At 43.8% G+C, this 27,580-nt stretch overlaps 1 protein-coding gene across 7 annotated transcripts in view; it reads right to left on the bottom strand.

Annotated features, from left to right (window-relative positions):
* Nucleotides 1-27,580, bottom strand: part of LOC146181550 (uncharacterized) — a 173,469-nt gene that overhangs the window by 79,345 nt on the left and 66,544 nt on the right. The window lies entirely within an intron of this gene.

The raw sequence follows: 27,580 nt of genomic DNA, 5'->3' as shown, positions 1-27,580 counted from the left end.
AGTCACCCCCCCCCCCCCCCCAGGAGGGTGACTGCTCCTGTCCTTGATGGGGCTGGGACAGGTAATGAAATAATTAGTAAATAATTACGCAACTGTCACTGATTAGTAAGTATTATTTGACTAGCAAATATTGAGTGATTTTGTAGTAATTAGAAATTACTTAGAATTTACTAATTGGTAAGAAATAATCAAAATTATTAGTGAATAATTAGGAATCAGTAATTCTTTATTTCATTAGTCGTTAATTAGTAACCGATCATTCATTGCCTATTCGCGCATATTGTGGTGTGCTCTGGGATTGGTCGAGACATCCATGACGTCATCCCGTCTTGACCAATTAGGGCCGCCGGAAAAGCGTGACACTTGCTGACGGCAGCGATAAGGCAATAAAGGCTTTCGCCTTAATATTTGGGGTTTTTGAAAAGGCAGGGTAACTATTGCGGGTGCACCCTGTCAATAGCCCTCACGAAAAATATTTGTCGAAACACCTTTTTTATTATAGCGCGTTTATTTAATAAATGTGGAGTGGGGGCAAAGACGTCTCCTGAGCATGCGCTATGTCATATGTCAAAATCTTCTACGTGTGGAATAGGCGTCAGTTAGAGTATATGGCAACCTGTTGATACCTTGTTGCCGCTGTCCAGTGTCTTTTTCCACGCTAGTTTCAATGTCGCAGTCATGCAGTGAAACACTAGTCCGACGCCTTCCCGGACCTACAAGCATGCGAACATGCAAAAAGCGGTCGAAACACCTTTTTTATTATAGCGTGTTTATTTAATAAGAAATGTGGAGTGGGGGCAAAGAAGTCTCCTGAGCATGCGCTATGTCATGTGTCAAAATCTACGTTTGGAATAGGGTTCGGTTAGGGTATAGAATGGCGTCCTGTTGATACCTTGTTGCCGCTGTCCAGTCTTTTTCCACGCTAGTTTCAATGTCGTAGTCATGCACTGAAACACACACTAGTCCGACGCCCTTCCCTGCCTTACAGGCATGCGAACATGCTAACAGCGGTTGCCCCGCCGGGGTGGTGCAGTGGTAGGGCGCCCGACTACTGTGCCGGAGTACCCAGGTTCGAACCCGACCTCGGCGGCTGGGTTTCGATGGAGGCGAAACGAAGAGGCGTCCGTGTGCTGTGCGTTGTCAGCGCACGTTAAAGATCCCCAGGTGGTCGAAGCTCGTAGCCCTCCACTACGGCTCCTCTTTCTCTCTTTCCACTTTCACTCCCACCTTCCTCCCTTCCCTTACGGCGCGGTTGAGGTGTCCACAGAAAACAAGTGAGACAGTTACCGCGCCTTTCCCTTCCTATAAATCAATCGATCAGGCTAACAGCGGTTGGACCCCGTCGAAACAATGGTATGAAAGGGTGACTTTCCAGATAACAGTCAAAACCATACTGATTTACGAAACACTTGCTGCTTAAATTAGGGTTCCTTTTAAAAGCGATTTTTTTAATTTCATAATCCAACATTCCTTTCCAAACTTTAGACATGATTTCTTACCGATTATACTTGTAACATCTAAAGTAAAGGGCGTACAGAGAAAGAACTTAGCTTTTTCTCCCGTGTATTTTTTGTAGAGTGCGGGCAAAAGATACTTGCTTCTCTCTCCGTGAAACCATGAACTTGCTGAGCTCAATTGTCCTTCTTTAGCGTGCGCTGGCATCGCACAGCACACGGACGCCTCTTCGTTTCGCCGCCATCGAAACGCAGCCGCCGAGGTCAGCAGATCCCCAGGTTCGAAATTACTTCGAAGCCCTCCACTAGGGCTCCTCTTTCTCTCATTCCACTTTTCCTCTCACCTTCCTCCCTTCCCTCATAGAGTGGTTGAGGTGTCCACAGAAAACAAGTGAGACAGTTACCGCGCCTTTCCCTTGCTATAAATCAATCAATTGTCCTTCAACAGGGGTTTTATCTTTTGAAGGCCGTCATTGCACACGCCCCCGCTTCGGTGGTGGACGACGGCTGTTGCTGCGAGCATTTTTATTAGAAAGCAATAAACATGCGCAATAAATAAAGGAAGGACTAGAAGTGAAGTAGTAAAGTTTACAGCGGCATACGTTTTATTTGCAAGAATATGGCGCATCGCAGGCCACGCATCTCGCCACCGTTAACTCAAGGGTTTCGCTCACTCAGAACGCTATTAGGAGCACAGAAATAAGTTATCGTAACAGCTCAGTCTCGTGGTATTGTTTAGTATTTTGCATGCTTTCTTTTGCTGCCAGCAAATTCCCCATGCATGAGTACATATTAGAAAAAAAAATTGAATTCGGTTCTTTTTACTTTTTTTACGGCTTAACAATACGCATCTAATCCCATGGCATGTGTGCCAACTTCTATGTTTACCGGCTCAGCCACAATCAACAAAATGCCTGAGGAACGCCCATGAATAAGAGATTTGTATTACATTTTGCCTTGCGACAATGCCTGCCTAACAATTAAACATCCATGGCTTCAAGGTATGAGAAACGACCGTTTTATTGTTTCGCCAATTTTACGTCCATATTCAAATTCATATTACCATGTTATTTTCTTAACGCTGGGTCCAGCCACAGACTAGAGCACATCGAATGGGTATAGCAGTCGGAAGCTTTCCGTTCAATCATAAGCACATCACGCGTTATTGAGACAGCTTGGGTGTGCGCACATTTTTTCGTTATAAATGGAAATTTTTTTAACAGTCTTTCCAACAATCTCTCATACAGAGTGTGCCTTTCAAATATCTACTATTCTCGCACAATCTCGCAGAAGAGGAAGACTCCGACGACGGGGCAACTCAGAAATCGAAGTATGCACCAGGTGGCGCGGTTGCACCGCATAGCGGCCCCAGCTCGAGTGACGTCCCCATTACAGCGACATCGGCAACTGCAACCGCTAAACAGGTTTGCTATTTGCAGACCGCAAGATATACTTGATAATGTGAAAGCTCCGCAACACCTGAGGTGGTTTCTTTGCCTCCGCTTAAGGCGGCCGTTATAGCAAGTACAATTCTATACGGGACCGTCAGTCTACACGCACAATAAGCTTGCCGCTGTTTAATGTGACATTTTTATACTGCTGCTCATAGTCAAGATAGTTTTACGGATATTCACGTAGCTCATGGTCAAGATAGCCTTCCTGTCATTTTAACGTGATTGGGTAGTTTGATATCTTTATTCGTACGCATCACTTTTGTACACCTTTGGTGCGAGTTTTTTCATTCACATTTTTTTTTCTGTGTTAAGAAACGTGCACGTGCTGTCTAGCATTCCGTATTCACGGAGAACGCACGAAATGACTTGCCTGAGTGCACAAAGGTTTTATGCCTCGTTTAGAATGACATATCTAGCTGAATTATTTATATTGTGAAAGAAGGCCAAATGAGATGGCCGCTTGGCGTTTATTCCCAAGGCGAACCCGAGGTGCGTCCCACAGGTGGAGCCGTGGGATGATGACGCTGGCATGTGCAAGTAAAAGAAGATGATTCATGGAAGAATCCGAATAAGAGTTTCTCGAGTCATTGGGAACGAAACCACAAGTTGTTCGACTGTAATTACTGGACTGTAGTCAGTGTGAGCAGTGTACTTGCGCAAACGATGAGCAATGGGTATACCGGATCATCACAGCGTACATGTGCACCGCGCCCTTGATATTCTTAGCGCAATTGGGCATCTCCTTATGCGTCCCAAATTATGAGCAGATCGAGCAAAAAGAGACAGCACATGTATTGTTGTGCCCTGTTTATGAAAATCACTTTATTTAGCCCTACTAAAGAGACGGCATATTGAAGCGCAATTTTACCAGGTTAGCAGAGAACTTACTTTCCAGGGCTGAACGTATTTAATGGTAATGAAACTAAAATATTAGGCTGCTATTTGGCCGATGACCGATAACGGGTTTTCGCCTATTACTGACTCCGCTGCAATAAATTACATGTAGATTCCTGTCCTAACGATACCTTGGTTCTTATCGGTTTGGTTCCCATAGGCAAGCCTTGAAACAAGGCTCAATGGGGCCAACGACATAGGCAAATCTATGCAGGACAGTTCACATATCTTGAATAACGTATTAAAAAGCGGTGCAGCCAAGCTTAGAAAAACCAACGGCACATCATTAGCGTTCATATATTTCTCCTCAGAGTTAATTAGGCAAGCTTGATTTTTTAAAATCGTTATTATTCGGAAGTGTGTGGTCCAGTTAGTTCTAGCAAGACGTTACTAAACGACATTCTTTTTTCTTCTACCGACGTGTGTCCGACATGGCCGCCTTTTTCGGCATTTAACCAAGGGCAACAACATATGAAAAAATGTCACGTGACTGCACTCATGCGTATTGAAGCACTTCCAACAACATGTGAACGAAGGAAATCTTTGCTCTGACCACACCGAAGCGAGCTACCAATGCTCAGGTCGACAGGCTGCACAATTATACAAATAAAGAAAAGCTATTCTGCATTAAATTTAACGATTGTTCTGTTTCTCTTTATTTTTTTCTCAGTGCGATAGCTTCATAAACTCTCCGTCCGAAGTGATTGTAGGTGGCCTTCCCATCACTTACTGTTTACCGTAGACCGTGAATTCCATGCTCCGGCAAAATGTACCGACGCATTTTTGAGACTATGCTGATTTCGATCCTGTCAGCGTACACGCTTCGTTGATTAAAAACGGCCTTGGCTACGCTACAATACAGTAGTGCAAGATCGCAACCACGTGACATTTTTTAATATTTCACATGCTTTCATTAAATGCCAAAACTTATATCAACCATAAATTACTCTGAGGACTATAACATGAAAATAGTCCCGCCGTCGTGTTGTAGTGGTTTTGGCACCCGACTACTGTTCCCAAAATTGCGGGAACGAATCCCGGCGGCGGCGGCCGCCTTTCCATAGAGGCGAAACTCGAGGTGCCAGTGTACTGTGCGATATCAGGTAAATTTAAAGAACCAGATGGTCGCAGTTACCGAAGCTATTCACTGTAGCGTCTCTCAGCCCGTGTTGCTTTGGGACGTTGGACACCACAAACCAGACCAAACCACTATACATGACAGCAAACTATGTGCCGTTGATTTAGCCAATGGTAGGGCTCTATACCATACTGATTAATAACCTGGGCTGCAGATACTTAAAACACACAGTATATACCGGGCACGTGATTTCGCTATGCTGAATCTGGAGCACTTGCACAGGAACTTTATTGTCCCACTTCAATGAGGTCCACGGCCAAATTACGCTGCAGTGTGGCGTAGCCTAGCAGAAACTGTGCTAGAGTGACTTCACAAAGCGCCTTACAATGTTTATATTCAATCCTTAACGGTAGTATGCGTAAGCGCGAACATTTCATGCTTACAAATTCTGCCGACTTTGAGAGCGACCTTGAAGTTTAGTATTCGTAAACAATCGTATATCCACACGTAAGCCTTGGTTTAAGCCCTGTACATATAGGCTGCCATATTGTACGCAACATAAATGTGCTGTGTATAGAATTTTTATCAATGTCCGTTTCTGGGCTAGCTGGTTGTTGCTTGCAAAGTGGAATACTTCTAGCGCAACACATAAGGAGAAAGAGACAAGCGCTAAATCACAATTCTCTAATTAGAAGGCATGCTCGTGCATAAATACACTTCTGCAATCATTCCTCGTATCACGGGCTCGTAATATTACCAACGTGTTGCCAAGGACATTTTGTACCCTTGAGGCACACAGAAGTATTGCTGATACAGATATCAGCCCTTTTTCTGGTGGAAAACGCTTTTAGCAGTTGGTGTGCCAGTGTCACCACTTCTACATAATATTTTTATTTTCGTCAGCTTCTGTTTACATGCACATTTTTTACAATGTTTGGCAGATGTAGATTCGCACCGTTCTCAATTGATAGCTCGTGTTACCGTGCCCTGTCATTAACGCCTTTGCTCGTTTGCCCTATATTAACTTTACTACAGAAAGAGCGATTATATATACAACCCCGCTCGTACACTTCACATAAGGATTGGCATGTTGTTTCCCGCATCCAATATTATTTTCTTTTCCAAATAATATACGAGTAAAGTTTCGCAAGCTTTATGGGGGCCGAGAATACAACCGGCACTTTGTGCTTATTTGCCATTTTTCTCAGGTTGTGCAACATTAAAATCCCATAAGGCACTCCTTTCGGCGCCTCTTTATTTCTCTGCTCGGTTGTTTTCTGCAGCCTCTTTACTTTCTGCAGCAAAGTCTCAGTAATAGACACAGTGTCCTGCTGTGCATAGCCTGCTTTCCTTAATCTCTCAATCCGCCTAAAGAAACTACTCTCTACCGTATGAGTGAATTCATAATGGGCAACAGCGCAATAAAGAAAAGACAATGATGAAACAAGCGCTCCTTGTCCCGTCTTTATTGCGCTGTTCCCCAGTATGAATGCATACCAACTTGCCTAGATCTGAGCTTTATTAAACGTATCACTGCGGGATTTCTTTAGGCCGATCAAAGACATATGTTTGCTAACGCCCACTTCAAACCTTTACAGTGAGCGCAGTCATACAGCAGCAGATATTTTTTCGATGTTGAGTTGTACATCCAGCAATTGTGTTTCTTTAAAAAAGTGAGATTAACGTCTAAAAACTGTAGCCTATGATGGAGAGACTGAGAGCTCATGAGTGAAAATAAGGCTTCTTCCTTGATGTCAAAAAATTGTTAGCACTAGTTTCACCTAGTGGAGGTAGGTCAAAGCTGCTTGTTTTTAGTAACAACAAGTAATCGTGGACATACCAAAATTTTCAGAAATCATTTATTGTTACAGGCATTAATAATGCAATGATATATGGAGGAAACGAAGATGTTAGAGAGAACTCGTGCCACACATGAACCTATTCATATAGCTTATCGCTGTGCATACAGCTAGTTTTGATATGAAACGACCATGGTGCTGAGATAAAGTTTGAGCAGCCAAATGAAGCTTTCCACAGGAATATCGGCTTTGTCTTGAAGGGCAATAAATTTGCTAGATTCTATGGTAGCCTTGGCCTCCATGGGTTGAAAAAGAACATGTTCACGACATCTTGGAAAAATCGTAGCCAATTCCCTTTTTTGTTCCAAGTAGGCAATCACGTGCACTGAGTTCTCCGTAGTAGACGGGTCATCAAGGACTAGCGTGGTTAGCTGTTTGAGAAGATAGCGGCTGAACTGAAGCTGCCAAGTGTCCCTCTTAATCACGATACAGCGAACAGGCACCTCTGGCTTGAGTGTCTTGGCTGCGTAAAACATAGAAAGGCAGCGTTCTAGACTCTCCCCGAAAGCTTTTATAAGTTTCTCTAAATTGAGGTCGTTTCATAGAGATATGGCAGTTGTTTTTACATTGCTCCGCATGGTCATCTTGAGAATCATTCCTTCGAAATAGCTTCGGCGGCCTTCTCGTTGAGCATCTCTTATGACATTACAACAAATCCTCCTTATTTATCACCTTTTTGTAGGCAGAGTTGCTTTTCCTTAAAGCGTTAACAACTTTGGTTAAAGTCACGTCCTGGTGAGCCAATGTTCCTAGTGTGGTTTGTATCAAGACGTCAGCGTCATCCAGAAAACATCGACCATAGTTTTTGGGCTCCGTGTACATCGATATATTTATGTTCACAGACATTTCGTGTGGCTCGAATCGGTGCTTTAAACTATACTTCCAACACTTAGCCAAAATACAGGCTATTTCTTGATGAGCGTACGCATCACCAAGCTCTGTGACATTTTCAAACACTGATGTTATCCCTTTTCATGCTGTATGTAGCAGGTGCGTCAGCATACCGCGCCATCAGAACTCGGTGGTTTCTGATGGCACTCGTTGGAGTGCTCGCAGTCTTCTGGTTGCTGCCTTCTCTTCTTGGCTTTCTTCGTGCCATAGGACCCACAGCCAAGAAACATAATCAAAGCTGTAGCCAAAGTTCTCAACGAATAATGCTGCTGACTCGCTTGACATGGCCAAGAGGCGGCCTGACATCTCAGAATGTACAACACAAGGTCGAAACAATATCTGCTGCATTTTGGGGCCGCTCACTGTAAAACTCTGAAGAGGGCAATAGCAAACCTATGCTTTTCATCGGCAATAAACAAATCCTTCACTCATACGGTTGAGAATAGTGTCAGTAGGAAGATTGAGAGACTAATAAAATCGGGTTTTTCGCAGCAGGTCTTTGTGTCAATGACTGAGATTTTGCTGCAGAAAGTAAAGGGGCTGATGAAAACACCCAAGCAAAAATTAAAGTGGTGCCGACAGTAGTGCTTTATATGTGCATCAAATGTCGCAAAAGGTGGAAAAAGTGACAATAATCATACCGGTTGTATTCTCTGCCCCTCTGAAACTTGCGAAACTACGCCCCCGCATAATAAATGCAATATAAAATCAAGAACGCCATGCCAATCCCTACTTGAAGTATCCCAACGGGGCTGTATATGAAATTGATCTTTCTTGTGGTAATGTATATATAGGACAAACAAGCAAATACGGTAATGAAAGGGCACGGCGATAGGAGCTATTAATTCAAACCGATTTGATCCTACGTCTGCATAATTATTGTAAAAAATTAAAATGACCCACCGAAGCTGACCAAAATATAGATATTAGGAAGAAGTGATACTCTGGCACGCGAACTGTCGGGAGGGTTTTGCATAAGAACAAAGGCTGAAATCTGTATCAGTGATAGTTTTGTGTGCCTGAAGGAGAGTCTTTCTTGGCGGCACGTCTTTATTTATTAAAATTCTGTGGTATGACGAACGATCAGAGAAGTGTATTTATGTACGGGCATTTCTTTTGAGTAAATACTTGCAAGTTAGGGCCTGTCTCGCCCCCCCCCCCCCCTTATGGGTTGCGCTAGGAGTGTTTCACTTTAGAGTAAAGTAATTGCGCAGTCCGTAAGCCACTTTTTAGTGAGTCTATTTTTCCTAACTTACTGATGCCACTACAAAACCTTAATTAGTCAATTTACTCTAGTTCTCCATTCACATGCTCGTTCAGGTATATCATCAAACGACACCGGTCGCAAGCACTTCGTCCTACACATTCGTCACTGGTGCCGGAAACGTAAGAAAACAATCCGTGATTCCTAAATCATCTAATGCATCTTTATCAGAGTCGCGGCTTTCCTCTTTGACAGGCCCAGTGGCTGCAAAATTATGATAGGCCTTCGCCAAAAAGCGTTTGTTTAAAGGGGGAATACACATATCCCTGTCTCTCAGTGGTTTGTGCACCAGAAGTGTCATAGTTTACTACAGATAATTTGTTTCAAATACTGTCAATTCTCGCCTGCCCCTATGGACATGATTTCTTGGCGCCAGTAGTTTATCAAATGAATATATTTTGCGTTTAATGCAAGCAAGCCTATCAGCTTTTCAAAGAATGCTATTTAGGTAAAGAAATGTCTGTTCAAAAAATTGACGGGTGAAAGCAAATATTTTTTTTTTACATATGCAACTTGTTGAAATAAAAAAAATGTTTTCCTAGGGAAAATCAAGAGTCATGTCTTTTTATAATTCTTCCAAACGCCGATATAGTAGTCACTATGGAAGCTAACTTTAGCAATTTCTCTGGCAGTGAGAAGGCCGAATATTGCCATGTGGTAGGGCATCCACCTAGATTTAGGGAGGTGTCGGATACGATCCCCTATGCCGCCGGGTGCCCACCGGTTTTCAAATAATACACGCTTTCCCCCGGGCTGGAGCTCGGCTCTTCTGGGGTGAAATATTGGGAAAAGGGGTCGTTGACCAAAACATTTTTGCGTTGGGCAAGCCCAAATAGTCCCTTTTTACCGACGCGACTGCTTTGTAGAAGAGCATTCACCTCGCATTCGGGAATTACCAGGTTTGATCCCCGGCGCAGCGGGTACCCACCGGTTTCCAGTGGGTACATGCTTTCTCTAGGCTCAGTTCTCGGCTTTTTTGGAGTAAAATGCCTATGAAAAGGAGCCATGGACCAAAACTGTTGGTCCAACGAAAGAAAAGGGCCACATAATGGGCTTCTTTGGCACGAGACGGCCAAAGATCAATATTTTTGGCCTACGTCCCCATTTCCAAGCATTTCACCCCAGAAGAGTCGAGCAGCAGGCCTGGCGAAATCTCGTACCCATATTGGGAACCGGTGTACATCCGGCGGCACAGTTCATAGCATCCTCTATTTTCCATGCCTGCCCCTCAACTCCGAAATGGTCGTTCTACAAAAATCAAGGCTAGCAGTGCCCTTTGCGGGCGAAGTGCGAGGAAGTTAGGAGAGGACGTTACTAGGCGCGAATGGGCGCGCTGCGGGTCCGCGCGCACTTCCAAGCTTTCTTCCCGCCGCGCGCCTAATTCATCACCGCGCGTCTGAGGCGCTGCTCTCAGCCTTGACAAAGTGCGATGGACGGCCCCCATTGGCCTTGGCGCCGATGACCATGCATGGAAAATAGAGGAGGCTATGCGCAGTGGATTGAACCTGGTACCTGCCAAATGCGAACGGATTCTTTAGCGCATGAGGTGGCCTTGTGGAAGAGCATCCGCCTCTAATTCGAGAGGTATTATATTCGATACCGGTACCGCCGTGCGCCCACTGGTTTTCAAGGGGTAGAAACTCTACCCCGGCCTAGTGCACGGCACTTCTGGAGTTAAATGCTTGGGAAAGTGCTCATAGAACAAAAAAGCCGCCTCGCACTCGAGAGGTACTACATTTGACCTCCGGTGCCTTCGGGTACCCACTGGTTTCCAATGGGTACAGGACCTCCCCCGGCCTGGTGATCGACTCGTCTGGGGTAAAATGCTTTGAAAAAGGGGGCATGGACCAAACATGTTTAATCGAAACACAAAAGGGCCAGATATGGGATTCTGCCGCACAAGGCAGGCTCATGGTTGTCTTATTGTGAACTAAAGCCCCTCAATAAACTAAAAGTAGCTCCAACTCCTCTCTCTTCCTCCGGTACCGCCCCTCCTCCTCTCGAAATTCGACCGTGGCTCCATATAAACAGTGCATGCTAGCAGACGCTCTCAAGAGCAGGCGCACGTAAAGGCGCGGGCGCCAGCCCTCGCCAGAGCACTCCAGCCTCCATTTTGTAAAATGTGTTCACGTCAAAACATTACTGGCTGTTCTACCATTAAGACAAAGTGTCGAAAGGGATATTACGCTTATATAATTTCAGCTGCCAGTGTGTGACCTCACAGGTGCCCGATTTCGGCGTGGGTTCAACTCGCCCTCGCCTGCATGCTTCCGTCGTTCGTCAGCCGTTGCCTTAATGCGCGACATGCTTAAAAAATGTGTAGCTAGGCGACAGTGGAGAACAATTTAGCAACAGTCTGGTTTCTTTGCCGCTTTGACCTACTTGTGAGCCACCGGTAAACTTGAGAAACGTGGCAGCAGTTGTCATCCATGTGTTTTCTATTTCTGCTACAGATCTATCAGTGTTTACTTGCAGTTGTGTGCAAAGTCGAGAGCTAGCACACCAAACCAAAGCGAAGTACGAAATATGTGGCTTTACCCGGCCGTCAAAAGCCGTTTCACATGATGCGATTCTCGCAGCATCAGAGTGTGATTTTTGCCATACAGCGGCAGAAGGGAACGCCTCTCTCGTCGCAGAATGGCAGCGACAGACTTCCAAAGACTTGTTCGCCCACCGAAAAGTAGCAGCGATCATTGCGAACGAAGCGTCCGTCTGCCAATAGAACTCCAAGATATGAAATCACTAGAAAGGATATAGTGAAAACCGCCGAAACTGCATCAGAGGTAATTTTTACTAAGTTGGGGGGCTGTGCTGCCGGGTTCGGATCATCGGGTAAAACTCCAATTCCGGTTTTGGTGTAGCTGAATCGGTCTGACCTACCAACATCTCGACGTGGACAGATTCATTGCGGCGTTTCTCTCAAGTAGGAGACAACATAGCTCCAAGAGCACAATGCACCGCTGATCTCAACCAACCGCCTACTGAAGCCGAGAATCCGCTTGACCACTTTATTCATCGGATCCGCGAGTTCTTCCTTCTAGCAATGGTTCTCTTTTTTTTTTTAGAAGACAGACAAATTCAAAAAGAGCGTCGATTCAATTGCGGGCGTGGTGAAGTAATTTAAAAACTCGCACGAAAACGAAGCTTAGCCTGTTGCACGTAGTTGCGTACACATAAAAAAACTCAAATATGAGTTTTTCATACCGTATGTCATAATTCAATGAAAATTACATAAACCATTAGCGTGTTAAACATTTGTTACTGCTAAATCGTGTGGATGTTGCTCGTGTCGCACCGACAGAAATCGCTGGGGCCGCAATGATCTGAAAAGGCTGTTGCTGTTGGAGCAGCAACAACACTACGAGTGAACCAAAATTTTTTGGGCTCATCGCCTTATGTGAAATGGCCTCGAAAGCCGTGACTATTTGGTTAAATGCGGCGACACATTGAAAACTTTCAGTTTTCTTACATTCAGGACAAATAACGCCTCGAAAACCATGGTTGAGTCGCTAAAAACAAAGGTCGTTTAGTTTATACTTAATCTAGGTGTCACACGCAAACTGTAAAAAAATATGATGCGTCGGCATGGGACACTTGGGAGTCCTAAAATGTAACTAAACTTTAAATAGTGTGGGCGGCATGTGAGACTGGAGATGAGCGATTGGTCACTTATCTTATGCACAGAGCAGCGACCATTGTTTTGCGTTGAAGTCCGGCCGGCTGATTCGGTGCCGCCAAGCCTTCAACCGCGCCACAGCTCGATTTGAAGACGGTATTCTAAGCAGCCACTTGCCATCATGCTCACCTGTTGCTGCATGTGAAAGGGCAGAAACACTGCATTTCGAACGACCGACGTTTTTATAACAGCTCAAAAGTAGCGCGAGCCATAGCAAAATTTTATTTCCTCCACGCGCTTTGTTTGGCACCGCGGAAAACGAGGCAGCAACACAACAAGCAATAAAGTGCGCACAGAGCACGTGATGGCGCTCGGACAATGAGACGGTCCGAAACCGAAGGAAAGCGACGAAGAGTTGGCGGGTGGCAATCTTTTAATGTTGGCGCTGCATTCAGTTTATAGTGGGGCTTTAGGTGACTATCAACCTTTCCCAAGCGCTTTACACCATAAAAACCGAGCACGAGGCCGAGGAAATCTTGTACCCTTTGAAAACTGATGGGTGCCCAGCAGTACCGGGGATCGAACCTGCTACCTCCCAAATACGAGGCTGTCTCTACCACAAGGCCGCCGCTTCGGTCTGTACTTAGTGCTTTACTTTAGTGAACTTAGTGAACGTCACCCCGTGGTTCGGTTTTCATGTTACCTTTTCTTCCGTGCTGCATCTACATCATTTATCAACGGGTACGGCGACGGAGGGGGCGGGATTGAAGATACCACTTTGCAGGTTTTTCGCGGAAGGACACAATCTATTTGTTCTAGGTATGGACACCATCAGAAGGCAGTTTATTGATTGCTCCAGAAAGGCAAAAATTATAAACTGTAACTAGGGTAATTTTGTTTTTAAATAGGTACTACAAACGGACCTGATCATTGAGTTAGGGTTGATGAGGATCCTCAGCTCGCTAGCCTATTCAACCTTTTGACAGGAAACCCCAGAGAACCTGCCCGGGCAAGGCGTGTGCACTTGTGGAAATTTTGGTTCGCCTTGCGAAATGAGGCCCTCCCTCAACCCTTGATCAGTGACCTTTCAAACTGTGTAGCCATTTTTATTCTCTCGTTCTACCCTGATTACAGAGAGACTTGGCGTTTGCTAATGCTAAGCTAAATAATAATCACCGAAATCAGAAGAATATCGGTATTAACTAAAATTTGACTCTTACACTTTCGCCAAACAGGTTTGTATTTAACATCATTAACTTTATTCTGATCTAAGCCCAAAACTCCGAAGGCGAATAGTTTACGACCGTTGGTATTTTTTTCTTAACCTTGGTGCTTATTGATATAAATACTGTATATGTATGTCAATTTGGTTAGCAGCACGATTTCGCTTGACGCTCAAACGTTTTGCTTAGGTTGTGTGAAGACACAGCGGTAATGACAGCGTCGCCACTCGGAACAACGGCGAGTAGACTCTTGCTGAGAGTTTTATGTAAACTGAACTTGGGAGAAAAATGTTTCGCTTCTATTTATGCAAAATTAAATTATATGAACATCTCATTCGTGATTTACTTTGGCCCCCATTAAAAGTTAGTGTTAATATGTTGCTGCTATCAATAACTGCTAAAATATTTTTTTATCATTGAAATAGTTCTCCGACTCGCACCATGCATTGAATGTAACTATTGGCTTGTCCTGGTCCGACCACGGATAACGCATGGAAGCGTGTTTTGAGGTTCCCTCGGTGGAACAAGTGGACTTTGATTTCTCGATATACTTCCCAAGTCAGAACTGAAACACGAGATTAACGACCGCTGTCCGGCTCTAAACTTTGAATGACTCCTAAAATTTCGATCCAAAAAGTATGAGAACACAATGCATGCCACCGAAGATAGAATATTTCATAACAAATGGATGTCGCATATGCTCCTTCTGCCCCTGCAGTAATGTTTGTAGAATCTGTATTTTGATATTCTTTTAAGTTACCACCAGTAACAGTGTTTTTCACTCTTGCAGAGGCCCTCAACACGACCGCAGCCAACGAGTGCAGTTAGGACGCCGCCTACTCTCCCTACACCTGCTGTCCCGAAAACTACTCCAATAGAGCGTTTTACAGAGAGTTCAAAAATTACGCGAGACAAATCGCCTAGCACATCGCCCTCGAAGACTAGCCCGAAAACTACTCCAAGGAAGCGTTCTACAGAGCGTTCAACAATTACGCAAGCGAAATCACCTAGCACATTGACCTCGATAACTACAACTAGCAAATACACCAAGCCGGCTACCTCGAAGTCGACCATTCCCACAGGTAAACGTTGCTTCAATTCTCACATTTCAACATGAAAGCGCTATAAGTCGCTTAGAAGAAAGTGGCTGTGAAGGCTGAGACATTTATTATTGCTTCATTTCAGCGCGTTCAGCCGCGGGTTAAATGTCTTTTGCAGAGTAATACTTACTGCGTAACTAATTCGTACGAAGATTTGTTTTAATATATAAGACATGAATGTGATTCTATTTATGCTAATAACATCTAAATACCTGGTATGAAATTGGAAGAAAGTGCATGTACAAGAGGGGTATGACTGAGCTGTTACTAGCATGAAATAAGTGTTTTTCAGGCGCTCAATGCTTTATTTGAGGATGCAAGTTATTCAGATACTCGTCTACCATGCCTTAATTTGCTGCTATAATAAAAACGCAATTGCCTTGCGCAATATTTTTCTTAGGAACCCCTATAAATGTTCGCTAAACATTAAATGCGTGAGGGATCTTCAAGAGTGTTAGCAATGTCATAAAAGTAATTACACAAATCTTAAATCGCGCAATTCAAAATTGTTCCAGAATTATTAACGGTGCCGAGATAACTGCCTTTCACGTTAGATGAACTGTTGCGCAGAATACGTGTAGAAATGCGTATTGAACCTTTTCTTCAAACATTTTCTACTCCTCAAGTTATGTTTTCGTTAGGTAAAGAAGTCTCCTGGTTATATCGGTTGGTATATTTTGCATGCGTGGTGAAAACAAACCTTGGCTCAGAAAATGACTGCGACTATCGCGTGAGTGGTAATGCACTTGAGTCATTTAGCATGTTGTCTGTCAGAGCAGAATAAGACAGTAAAATCCGGAATTTCTTAAGGTGAAGCCCTACAGCTCCGCAGTAAAGTTTGCTTTACTTGAATGCTATAACCAACACAACTGGAAGAAAGTTGAATGGAATTTACATACGTAAATATTAGTAAACTACTGCACCGCGCGGTTACGTGGCCAAAATTTTGAAAGCAACAGCAAAATGATATATTTGGCTCATTAGTGTTTTCTTGACACACAGCATTTATTTGTCTGTTATTTTTTAGGGTTGGGTAGGGGGGGGGGGGGGCTCATGCGGTGAGGCAAAGGCTATTTTTTCTCGCTCAGTATGTTTTTATGCTGGTTATAGTGTCGGATGATTTCTTTTTCCCTGCTAATCGTGAGAAATATTTCTCTTAGGTGTAACAATTGTTAAACATGGCCCTTTATTTTGTGTTTTATATCGTGTGAGAAAATAAAATTGCATTTTCGTGTATCCATGAATGAACCACTGCTTCGCTTGCTGATTGACAGCCGCCTATAAAATATTATGAATGCGTTTTTCATAATAAATTCAGGAGCACACAGGTTTATAAGAGTCCTCGGAAAGTACAACAACGGTCGCTACACCGTGCCGCTATTTCCTATGCAAAAAATTGTAAACAAAAGTACAAAACCAGTGTACTCATTTATAGAGTTTTTAGAACGCAGTTCTCTGAGAAACATGCATCAGCTTCTGACTACCATGAAAGCATAATACGTGCTTAGTTCGGTGCATTCTTTTTCACAGGGGAAGATAATCAATGCTCATTTGTCATTAAATACATTCTGTCATCTATAGAGGCAGAGCCCCAAAACTCATACGAGAGTCGTGAAAGGGGTTCATATGACAAATTTCATAAAAGCTATCACACAAATAGAACAGAGAAAAAAAAAACAATAGATCACTATAGAAACATCGGAAGTTCTTGATCATTAAAAATTATAACATTCAAAATATTGTCAGAATTTGCTATTTTAGCTCCTTGGAAAATTGTTAGCTATTTGTACTTGTAATCTGGGAACGTAGGGTGTTCCAATAATTTATCGCACTATATGTAAATGAATAAGCGGCATAATTAGTTCTACTGTGTGAGGCCGGTAGATCAGCTGCAGATCACCTAATGATGTAGGTACTGTTTCGTTGCACAAGTTTCGCATCAGGGAAATCGCTCTTTTATTCACTATTTCAAGGTCAAGGAGAATGCTGTATGTTTGACCACATCATCATATGGTGTTTTGTAACTCTCTGTATGTGTGCCCTAACTCTACCTTTGGCTGATTTAATTTTCCGAAACAATCCGCAGGCCAGCTGAACGCTCCGCTTACAGACTCCTCTTTGATCTGCACTATTAATTGCGACCGTGATATCACAGTGCCTGAAGACGGGCTCTGTGACTTTCTTTTGTACGAATCGCTTTCCTGGTGCGACGCCGAGCTCGAAAAAAGGCCGTTGCCAGAAAAACTGCGAACCTTTGTCACACTGGCGGCATCAAGCAAAAAGACGCAGTATGGATTTTCTCTGCGGGAATTATGAGTTGTCTTGCGCTTCCAGTATTTGGCCACATGTCATATGATATGATGCGTGTAGTTTGTTATTGGCGTAGTGGTAATATCATACGCATTTTTAATCTTCTACAAAGAGCGCTTCCTAGTCCATGAGAGTTTGGGTTGTTGAACGCTCTAAAATAAACTACGTTTATAGGTCAGTGAGACGGGTCCCAATATGAACGCTAAAGTGAGACATTAGGCGCAGCATGTCACTTCAGCTTTCATGGCTATTCATTTTACGATAAATAGATGCGATGTATACATACACAGACAACATTTCACCGCAAAAAACAGCCAGTTAGCTATTGTTGACCTCACTCTCTCTATTAATCGAATATAAAGTGAGAGAAGCAGCTAATGGGGTGACTCTGAACAATCTCATTTTATGAAAAATGAGACAGCTAAGGCACCAAATAGGTACTAATCGTCCTGTTATAGATACGGCGGTCATTTATCAATCAATCAATCAATCAATCAATCAAAGTGATCTTTATTTGTAGGAAACGAAATACATAAAGAATATTTGGACCGATAGCCGGGGGGCTAGTAGACGGTCCAGTACAGAATAAACTTGGTCAGGCAGCCGTAATGAGCGCATACAAGGTGCCCATTAGCTTTAATGACATACCTGAAGGCTGTTACAGCGCTTTTTTTTTCTGAAAGATTCGCCATGAAATTTATGAAGTGCTCTGTATGCCAGTTCATAGTACAAAATGAACCTCCCTGTTATGAAGGGCGCCTGGGTGCTTTCAAATGTGACAGACCGGAGATTTATTAACTGTGGAATAAGATGGATATATGAAAATGAAAAAAAAAAACATTTAAAAGCTGAATTCATCTCGTTAAACATAACTCTAGGCCGAGGGCAGATGCACGTAAACACGAAAAAGCAGTTTTGGACATTGTATGCTTTTCCGGGTTAGGTTTAGAGTATAGTATTTAGCGTTCCAAATCGGCTCATGCTATGATGAGTGTCGATGTGAGAGACTGCTGACATTTTGAGCCGTGGAGGGTCTTTATCCTTTCCTCACGTCACATTGTCCCGTGCGCATTTTTTTTGCCTCCAAAGAAAAGTGGCAGACAAAGCCGCGATTCGATATCACCCGTACCTCTCCACACTATATGGTCAAACTAAATTTATTAGATTTTCGTCTCCTATCCGTTACGAACTTGCTTTCCCGAACCTCTGGGAGAAGCCAGGTTTATATCCTGCTAAGGACCATATGTCCACTTTGCCACTTGTGATAATTTCCCTTTCATCGTTTTAATTAGTTCTAATATTATTGCGTTAAATGTGAAGCCAATCGTGACTAAAGGTTGCCCTGCATTCATTGCATAACGTTTTTTCATATGCATGGGAACCACCTGCCACTGTCAGCAGTTTAACGAGTGCAAAAAGAAAAACCCCTTGTCCATTTGTAGAAAAGAGAGTGCGGAATTGCCTGCAACGAAAGTACTACCTTGAAGACTTTCGTTCCTGTATTATCTTGCATATATTTATGTGAATATATTTTGAAACAAAGCTTTTGTTTATCATATATCTGCCATAGAAAATATGCCGTAGAAATGTGGCTGTGTGGCGTAGGAACCACGTGTGTTACGTGGCACCCAAGGCCCTCGAATAAGTATTCTTCTCTACCGCAGAACGTGGCTAGGAGCATTGCGTTAAGCGCCGGACAATGAACCGTGTCACAGGATGGTTCTATTGGTAAACTATAATAAATCTATAAGTGGACGTGTGCAAATATAAGGACGAAAAGTCACTTGAGCACGCATAGTGGCCATAACAAGACGAGCGATGGCAGGGGCAGACATAATGACGCTGGCGCAATTTTTTCTGCAGTACAGCTTTCTGAATATTTTCTGCACATGCTCTCTAACGCCTATAAAAATTGTTTGTTTTGCTTGAGAGCGAATATAACAACTGCGTTGACTAAAGCGCAAACTGCAGTTTCGAAGGACAATGAGCTGCAAAAGTTCTCGATTGCACTAATCTGAAAAACCAACCCCGAAACTCTTTCTATCTGTTTACAATTGTTTAATCTTATCTGCAGGCACCAGCAGGGAAGAAACCCAGAACCTGGGTTCATCTGTGACCTTTGTTTACTCTCATACTGTTGTTTCATACACTTTACCTATTCAAACTCTAAAGGAGAGCACTTGCCGACCTTGTATTTTTTACCTGTAGTGATAGATTTGGTGCCGAGGACATGACCAAAAACTTCAAGAAACAGCAAGTAAGGCAGTGGATAGAAGAAGAACTTCTTAAAAATAAAGTGTACCACGTAGGCGCAATGAAGATGTTGTACAGAGAGGAGGAAGATTTCTTCAAAGAGATGCTGACTGCATTAAAGGTTTGTATGTATTATCACTTCTTGGTTCATAGACTGCTGAAAATGAGTAGAGATAAAAATCTTCATTGCTTACCCTACCAGCTTTATGTGTGCAAACGCGTTGACAATTCCGTTATAGTGAAGTTTAACTTCTGCGCTTATTTGGACGCATGTGCATGGTCAGCTGAAGTGGTTCTCTCATTTGACCTGCAAAGCGGTAAGGCTCACGTTAACTATGGAAACGCTGTGGCTGTCCACCTTTAGTTGTTCAAACATCGCGGGTGCACGGTACGGTTCAGCTGGGGTAATTCATACCGCCCATCAATAGGTCACTCTCTCATTTCTTGTCCTCCTGTACAAAACCAGAGATAAAAGCGCCCTAACAATTTACTGCGGCGTAACGCAGAATTCTCTAGCTTGAAGGCCGGAACATTGATTTGCGATTCGTGCGTACAGCATTTGTCTGTGGCGTGCTATCATATATATTCGTAGGTGACTGATTATAGTCCGCAGAAATACTAGCAAATTACTGCTACAACTAAAACATTACGGAAACAAACTAAACACGAGTATTGTGAAGAGCGCCGGTGTCATTAAGATTATTTTTGCTATTTATATATCTCTCTTAGGTGTCGCTTTTCAAAACTGAAATTATTGGTGTATCGGCTTTGCAAAATATAATTTTAGTGTATCGAGGTTTTCAGGAATGCCCTATACGCAACAGATAATGGGCGAATCCCTTGCGTAAAAAACGGAATTTTACATTATATGGTACATAATAGCGAAGAAATAGCACCGCCATCTAACGCTGTAGAGAGAGTACTTTATTCTCAAAATGTAACCCAACAATCCTTGCATGCAAGCGAAAAATTCTTTCCCTTGTTATCACGCACCTCACAACGATTCTTGATTTTATTTCCAATGCACTGGCGCCGGATGTCTCGGCAGATTGTTTTCCAAAAGCGTTCTTCAGCGCTCGCTACCGAAATTCATTATTTGGTAGATTGACGTACTTGCCTACCTTTTGCACGTTTGATCGCAGGAGGTAGGAAGACAAAAACTCACGCTTGGATAGAAAGAATACCCTTGCACAAATTTTACGTGAGGTGGATGCCAGAAGAAATAGACACTTCCTACGTTGTGACCACGAGCCTATGGATAGTTTGTTTCAGCCTTTAGAAACATTTTTGAAGGCCCATCCCTTCTCCACATCCGGGTGAATGAGGTAATGATATCCGGAAGTGTAATTTTCGCCAGCTGAGGGATCTGGCTTGCGTGGTAAAGTAGCGTTGACCAAAACTGTAATTTTGAAAGTGCCCTAGAAAAATTGAGTTTTTGAGCTATACATTGAGAGTTCTCGAATTGACCTTAATTGCGTCTGTTATAATCTGCCGATGAAGACAATTGCATACCTGCAACCCGAAACCATTGCAGTGCTCCTGTGAAGGGTGTGCCTTAAATGATTCCCTGATGCTTCGGCCTCATGGGTGAGCTTTTCAGATTTGTTGAATTAGTAAAGGCTGTAGCTGAAAAGCGTTAAGCAAATGTAAGAGCTTAATATTTGTCATTAGTGAGGTATATATTTCCTCAATTTACATTTCTATAATTTTTTTCTAGAATGAACTGCTTATTGTTCAACATCACGCGTCTGTTTGTCAAGGGGTTAAATGGCATAAAATTCGGCTTCCTCAAGCGCACGGATATTACGCTTTTTAGAAAGCACTGTGAGGATTCAATGATATTTTGGGTAAACACTATAGCAACAAATACATTTAATTTCAAGGCGGCGCATGTTTGTAGCTGTTAGGCTACATAATGTTAATTGTGGTAGCAATCAGGGTCTGGCATCATCACAGTGTTCCTCATTACGGCTGCTACCAATTATGTGTAACGCCTGTAGCCGCTCGAGACATAATTCTTTGAAGGCTGTTGCGGCTAATATTTGCCGGGGCTTTTTCTCTAAACTTATTTTTGAGCTCTAAATTTAGCCGAATGACACTCTCACTCCTATTGAAATTTATTTTTATACATTGTTGCAGGAATATGTCTCAATAATAAAGCCATTCTTTGAGCCAAAAAGGATTCACCCCTACACGTTCCTTGGCGTTTACGGTGAATGCCAGGTTATAAGCAAGTGGACAAAGTGAGTAATCGTTTCAAACTATGCATGAAATAGAGTTTTCAGCGTGCGTCACAAAAGGTTTATATTTTTTCTCTCACGTGTTTTTTTCTGAGCGAGAACCAAGAAACTTTTTTTTTATGGGGGGGGAGGGAGAGGGGGGGGGGGGGGGGCGTAAGCTTGATGTCACCGATTAGCGTACTGAATGGCCCTATATCGGGCTAATAACAGGGCGCTTGATTGTCAGTGCTTTATGTGATCACACAAGAAATAATTCTGTCCGTTTTCTGCGGCCCCGGTAAATCAGTATATTTTAGGGTTGCAATCTTTATGAAAAGAAGCTCACAAATGTTGCTTGTTAACCGCTCAGGTTATCTCTGATGTTTTTACCGTGCAAGTATATTTCATATTTTTAAGTTTGTTAGCAGCTAAAATATTCGTGTGTTTACTGCTTTATTACTATTCACTCTCGAACACTCTCACAACTGCGCCAAATGAATGACAAACTGAAACATTCCAACAATCTACCTAGGTAAGCTCTAAAGAGATTGCAGTCTTGCGTGCCATCTTGCGTCTTGTAGGAAACAATTCGAGGGGAACGTCGTTATTGGCTCATACTGTCGTCGAAAAAAAAGCTGTCCGCGCAAGGGGCGCACCTGATTGGTCGACAGAGGAGTGATGTCATCAGCAGCCAAATTCGAGGCGACCAACCAGATGTCTCATCTTGTCTAGCGTTCCTGACATCTGCAGTCCCACACTTGAACGAGCGCCAAGGAACGCCACTCGAATAAAGCCGGTCGTGGTCCAAACGCACACATGCCGGAGAAAGTGTGATAGATACTGCGCCTTTCCTTTCCTGTATACCAATTATAATTTTTGTAGCACTGCAACGAACGCCGATAAAGGCAAATAATTAGAGGCAAATGATAGGACAGTAAGGGTAGGCTTACGTCATTCTCCTCTTAAGAGACATCTAAGAGACCCTCTAATATTTTGTCATATCTGACTTGGTAATATGAAAAATTGCCGAGAAATTAACTTTATTTTTGATGCAATAAACAAAATGAGAAATGGTTGACCGGAGAAACCCTGGTGTGTCTACTCCGATGCACATTACCAACTTCAGCGGGACAAGCCGAACACTGTCGATCATAGAAGAAACAAGGTAAGCAGCAGAGGACACCTAGCTTATGATTTGGAAATGATTTAAACATTACAGTTCAAATATTACTCACTTTACGCAATTACTTCTCCGACTATGAAAATCTCGGTAATAGGCATGTTATTGCACCATCAAATTCTTTACGAAGATCCTAACTGCAAGAATAACAGATCCTTATGTAGGACAAATATGTCTCTGATACTGTTCTAAATGCCGAATTCATACATGAACTGTGGTTACTTTATTCTAAAAAAATTTAATTATTCCATGCATCTACGTTTCTACATTAAGTAAAACATTTCGCGCAAAAATATAGCACGAAGGATAAAGGACACATAGGACGTTTTTGCGCTAAATGTTTTACTTATAGGATCCCCAACTAGCCCGGCAACTTGCTCTCCTCTACGTTTCTACAGTACACTTTATGGTGCCTATTGGGCGCAATTCCTATTGGTTACAATCCCAATCCCAATTTTCGAGCTAAATTTTTTACTTAATGGATCACCAACTAGCCAGGCAACATGCTTTCGTCTACGTTTATACAGTCCACTTTATGCTGCTTACTGGGCACAATTCAACCATTCCTTTTAGGATGCCTCGATTATTCCTGCTTAGATTAGGTGCACTTTAGTATTAGATGCTTTCATATTAGAGACGCACCCCCTTCCACGGCGTGCCTCAGAACGACTGCGTCTGGTACGCGTTCGTTATTCACGGGGCTCGGCGCTCTCGGGGCGCGCGTCGGCTTCGCCCATGCACAGAGCGGCGGTAAACGACCGAAAGCTGAAGGAACTCCGATCTCTGGAAACTTCCATCAAGCTTCGTCATATATCAAGTCCGAGTGCTTCGCGCGGGGCACACGTGCATTTGCAGCACACGGCCCCAAAATAAGGTTGTTGGCGGTGGTCTGTGAAAAAAAAAAACATATCGGGATTTTCACGGATGTCGCGGCGCACAGTGGCCAATACGTGGTACGCTCACTGGCGCGATGGAGGGTGTGTACCAGTATCATTTTCGTGAGAGATGGCCAAGGTGCGTCCCAAGAAAGGCTGGTGCACGTCAAAGGAAGCACTGAAGCAGGGATGCTATTTAGACAAGTTGAGCTTGCGGAAGTTCGGTAGCTATAACTCGATGAAGGCCGTCGAATGGAAGCCTAGCGAGCCGCACAAGATGTCAAGGCAGCGATGGGGGGAAGCGAAGTTCGGCGAATATGTAAGCGAGATCATGGTCCAGCTCCTCAATATATCTGAGGTACTCGCCACGAAAAACAGTCGTCGATAGGGAAGCAGGTTTTAGACATAGGCAGCACAGCTGCCAGCAGAAATTGCGAAAACGGCAAAAGGAAGGAGGAGGTGTTGGTGGGTGGAAGAGGATGTGCGCGTAAAAAGTACAGGTCTACAGAGGCTAGAGGTCGTATTGCGGGGAATGAGAGCAGAAGAAAACGAATGGGTGTCGGTGTCAGCAGCTACAACAAGTTTAGCAAGGCGCACAGGTGGGTCGCGCAAGGAAACATCACACACGTGGTAAAGCGCAACTTCAGTAAGATCACAATCATTCACAGCACTGTGGGTAGAGAGAAAATCGTAGCCGGAGACGGTATCGGGAGAGACGTCACACTGCACCACCATCTCAATGATATACTAAACGTCTTTTATACAAAGTCGTACCGTGCACGCTGCCACGCGATTGATGCCCTGTGAACGGGTTGTACGAAGCAAAAAAAGCATGAAAACGGCGTCACCACTTTGCGAGTTTTGCGGCGAAGGATATCACTAATAACGGACACGGCTGCACCCGTATCCACGAGGGCGAGAACAGGAAAGCTTTCAACGAATACTTCAATCGCATTCGCGGGAGAAGACGGAGGTACAAAGGAGTTCAAAAAACGCGCAGTTCTTGTCCCCGGAACTGCGGCTCTCAGTTTTCGCCTTGCGTCCGGAGCATCGCCGAAATGGACCGTCGGCGAGGCGAAGACGAGCGTCGTGTGGTGTATTGAGCACCACGTGGAGGATACGGAGACAATCTAGAATTAATACTGGATATGATTAGTTAAGAAAATTGGTGGTACTGGTGCACATTATTCTGATAATAAAGCGTACGCTCAAGCCAAAGATAAGCGACGTGAAGAGGAAGTCCTCAAGCGTGGCAGATGGGGCGATTGTCTGTGGATCACAATGAATTCGTAATGCGTATTTGCGGTTGAGGGTTCGAAGAGGAGTGCGGTGGCATGAACGGTGGTGGACCGCGGAATATAGGTCTGGCCTGGCAGTACGGAGTGGGAAGCGGACCCCGAGTCCAAGCAGTTACATTGGCGTAAGTCAGTGGTACCTGCACAGGACCAATGGGAGCAGTAAGTGGCCGGACTTCGGTGGGTTTCTCTATAATGACCTCTCGGATAGCCGGCGCGATAAATTGCACGATGGTCGGCGCAAAGTGCGAAGGACCGAAGGTCGGTTGAGCGGGATGTAGGAGGGACAGCTGGCGGGAAACTTTGCTGTTGTTTTTGTGGATGCTCTACATAAATTGTGACTGTTCAGCGCACGACGGAGCAAGTTCTAAGCCAGCGATTCCCTCGACAGGTGCGCCACACTGCCGCGTGGAAGCGCGTTGCTTCCGTAGGTCGACAAAGCTCTGGCACAGAGCTGTAACGTCGTATATGGAAGTGGAATTCCTGGTCACAAGTCTTTGGAACGCATTATCAGTGATACCTATGAGAATATGTTTGACTCTTTCTGTCTCGGGCATGGACGTATTGACATGCTTATAGAGGTCAATGACGTCCGCAATGTAGTCGGTAATTGTTTCTGCAGGAAGCTGGCCCGAGATTGGAGCAGTTATTCTGCGCGGAGTTTACGTACCGCGGGACGGCCGAAGATATCCGTAAAGCTATTTTTGAATATAGACCACGTCGGTACGTCGGCTTCGTGGTTCCGAAACCTTAGATTTGCAACGCAGGTAATATAAAAAGGATGTGGATGTTCTTTAGTTTAACGGAATCGTCCCACTGATTGTAAGTGCTGACGCGCTCGAAGGAGCCCAGACAGTCGTCAACTTCGGGGTCGTTGATACCGCTGAAGAAAGATGGGTGACGCTGGCGTTGTGACCAGGAACAGAGGACGGCTGCAGCGATAGGCGCCGATGGTTGGCTCGGAGGTTCTTCCATGTTAGCCGAAGACGGTAACTTGCGGTTCCGAAGTTCCAGGGTAAATACTTTTGCCGGGACCCGGACGACCACCGAGACAGCTCCACGAGTAGTATGATATTTTTGGAACTACAGGACGGCACGCGATGGCTGAGCATCAAGTGACTGGGTATCGCTCGAAGCAGCTATCCAGTGTCAGCCAGCTTGGCGTCTGCTCCACTTTGTACACCTCTTCGACTTGTCGTGTGAGCTTCTGATGGTCGCACTTATTACACATGTATTATTTAATCCGGCCGAACGCGAAACGTCTGGCACTCCGTAATATATTGTGCACGGGCAATTTTCAAAAAGCTCGTAGCTTAGTTCGGGGATCATGCCTTAAAGAGTTGTACCTTTCTCTTCTAGGAATCCTACGCAAAGATGCTTTGGAGAGCAGCTTGAAGTAAACTAAAGCAAAATATTAAAAATATTTCAAAACACTAAATCTCAGAAAAAAGGAAATCGCAATGAGTCGGACAAAAAGGTTCTTCATTCTTATCGTGAAACAATAAGCATGACCCTATTCATATTTTGGATGAGCATTGTTCTCAATTACTGTGCATGCAGGTCTCTGTTCTTGCCAGACGCCATTATTGTTCTCGGCCACATCTTCTACGGATACGAGGAAGATATGGAATATGCCTGCTACGTAGTACCCCCGAATATCTACAAGCTTCCAGTTATCTTGCCGGACAAGAAGGTTGAAACAACCACGATTGTAAGTGCTCCTTTCAAATCAGTTTTATTTTACGGTGTTGTAAAGAAGTTTTCGTTTGAAGTTATCAGTGCTGGTACTAAAGCGATAAAAATCTCTCTTTAGCTTGCATCTAAGTATTAAAGACATATTAAATATTTTATGATACTGTGTACGCGACTAAGGAAGTAATTTACAGCACTCCACAATAAAAATGCATGCAGTGTTGGCAAACTGCTTCTCTTTTCCTTGCTAGTGTGTTTACAGAAAATAATGTTCTTTCAGTAACCACGTGAGTATGCTTGCGAAGATTGTTTATGAGCTATCAGCTTTTTGTAAAAGATGTGCGGTTGAAAATGAGAAATAGCAGTCATCTATCAGAACTCAGGAGATAATATTTATTTTATGTGAGTCAATAGACTGTGGCTGCCTTTCAATGAAATGCATCATCAAGCCACAAAACGTATGCCCCTCATGATAGGAAGAACATCGGGTAAATATGTTATTTTCACACCTAATACCCCTCTTGCGACCTCAGTGCGTTCTGTTCGAAGGCAAAGTTTGCTGTGATACAACAACGTGGGTCTCATCCGTAAGTGTCGCAGAAATAAAATGCCTTACCACTAGCCTTGGCTTCTCCCCCCCCCCCCCCGCCTCCTTTAATTAGAAGTTGTGCGCTGAGATCCAGCCTCGCATCCAGTCCCACACTAAGACTTAACGTATACCGAAGGTACCTGTCATATGAAGTTTTAGAATTTACGTCCAGAACAACGGCTGAAACACAATCCCTCAATCGCCTCAATTGCAATATCGCTAACAGTGAGCCTTCGAATCTGTCGAATGGCAACTGATACTCACGGAAGAATGGAAAAGCGCTCGCTCGCCTGGTACAGGCCTTTGTCTTCATGCAAGCGGGCAAGAACTGAAT

Source organism: Amblyomma maculatum, chromosome 8 (genome assembly GCF_055883805.1).
Source record: "Amblyomma maculatum isolate TAMU_Amacu chromosome 8, ASM5588380v1, whole genome shotgun sequence".
NCBI classification, from domain to species: Eukaryota; Metazoa; Arthropoda; class Arachnida; order Ixodida; family Ixodidae; genus Amblyomma; species Amblyomma maculatum.
This window is presented reverse-complemented; position numbering and strand designations above follow the sequence as displayed.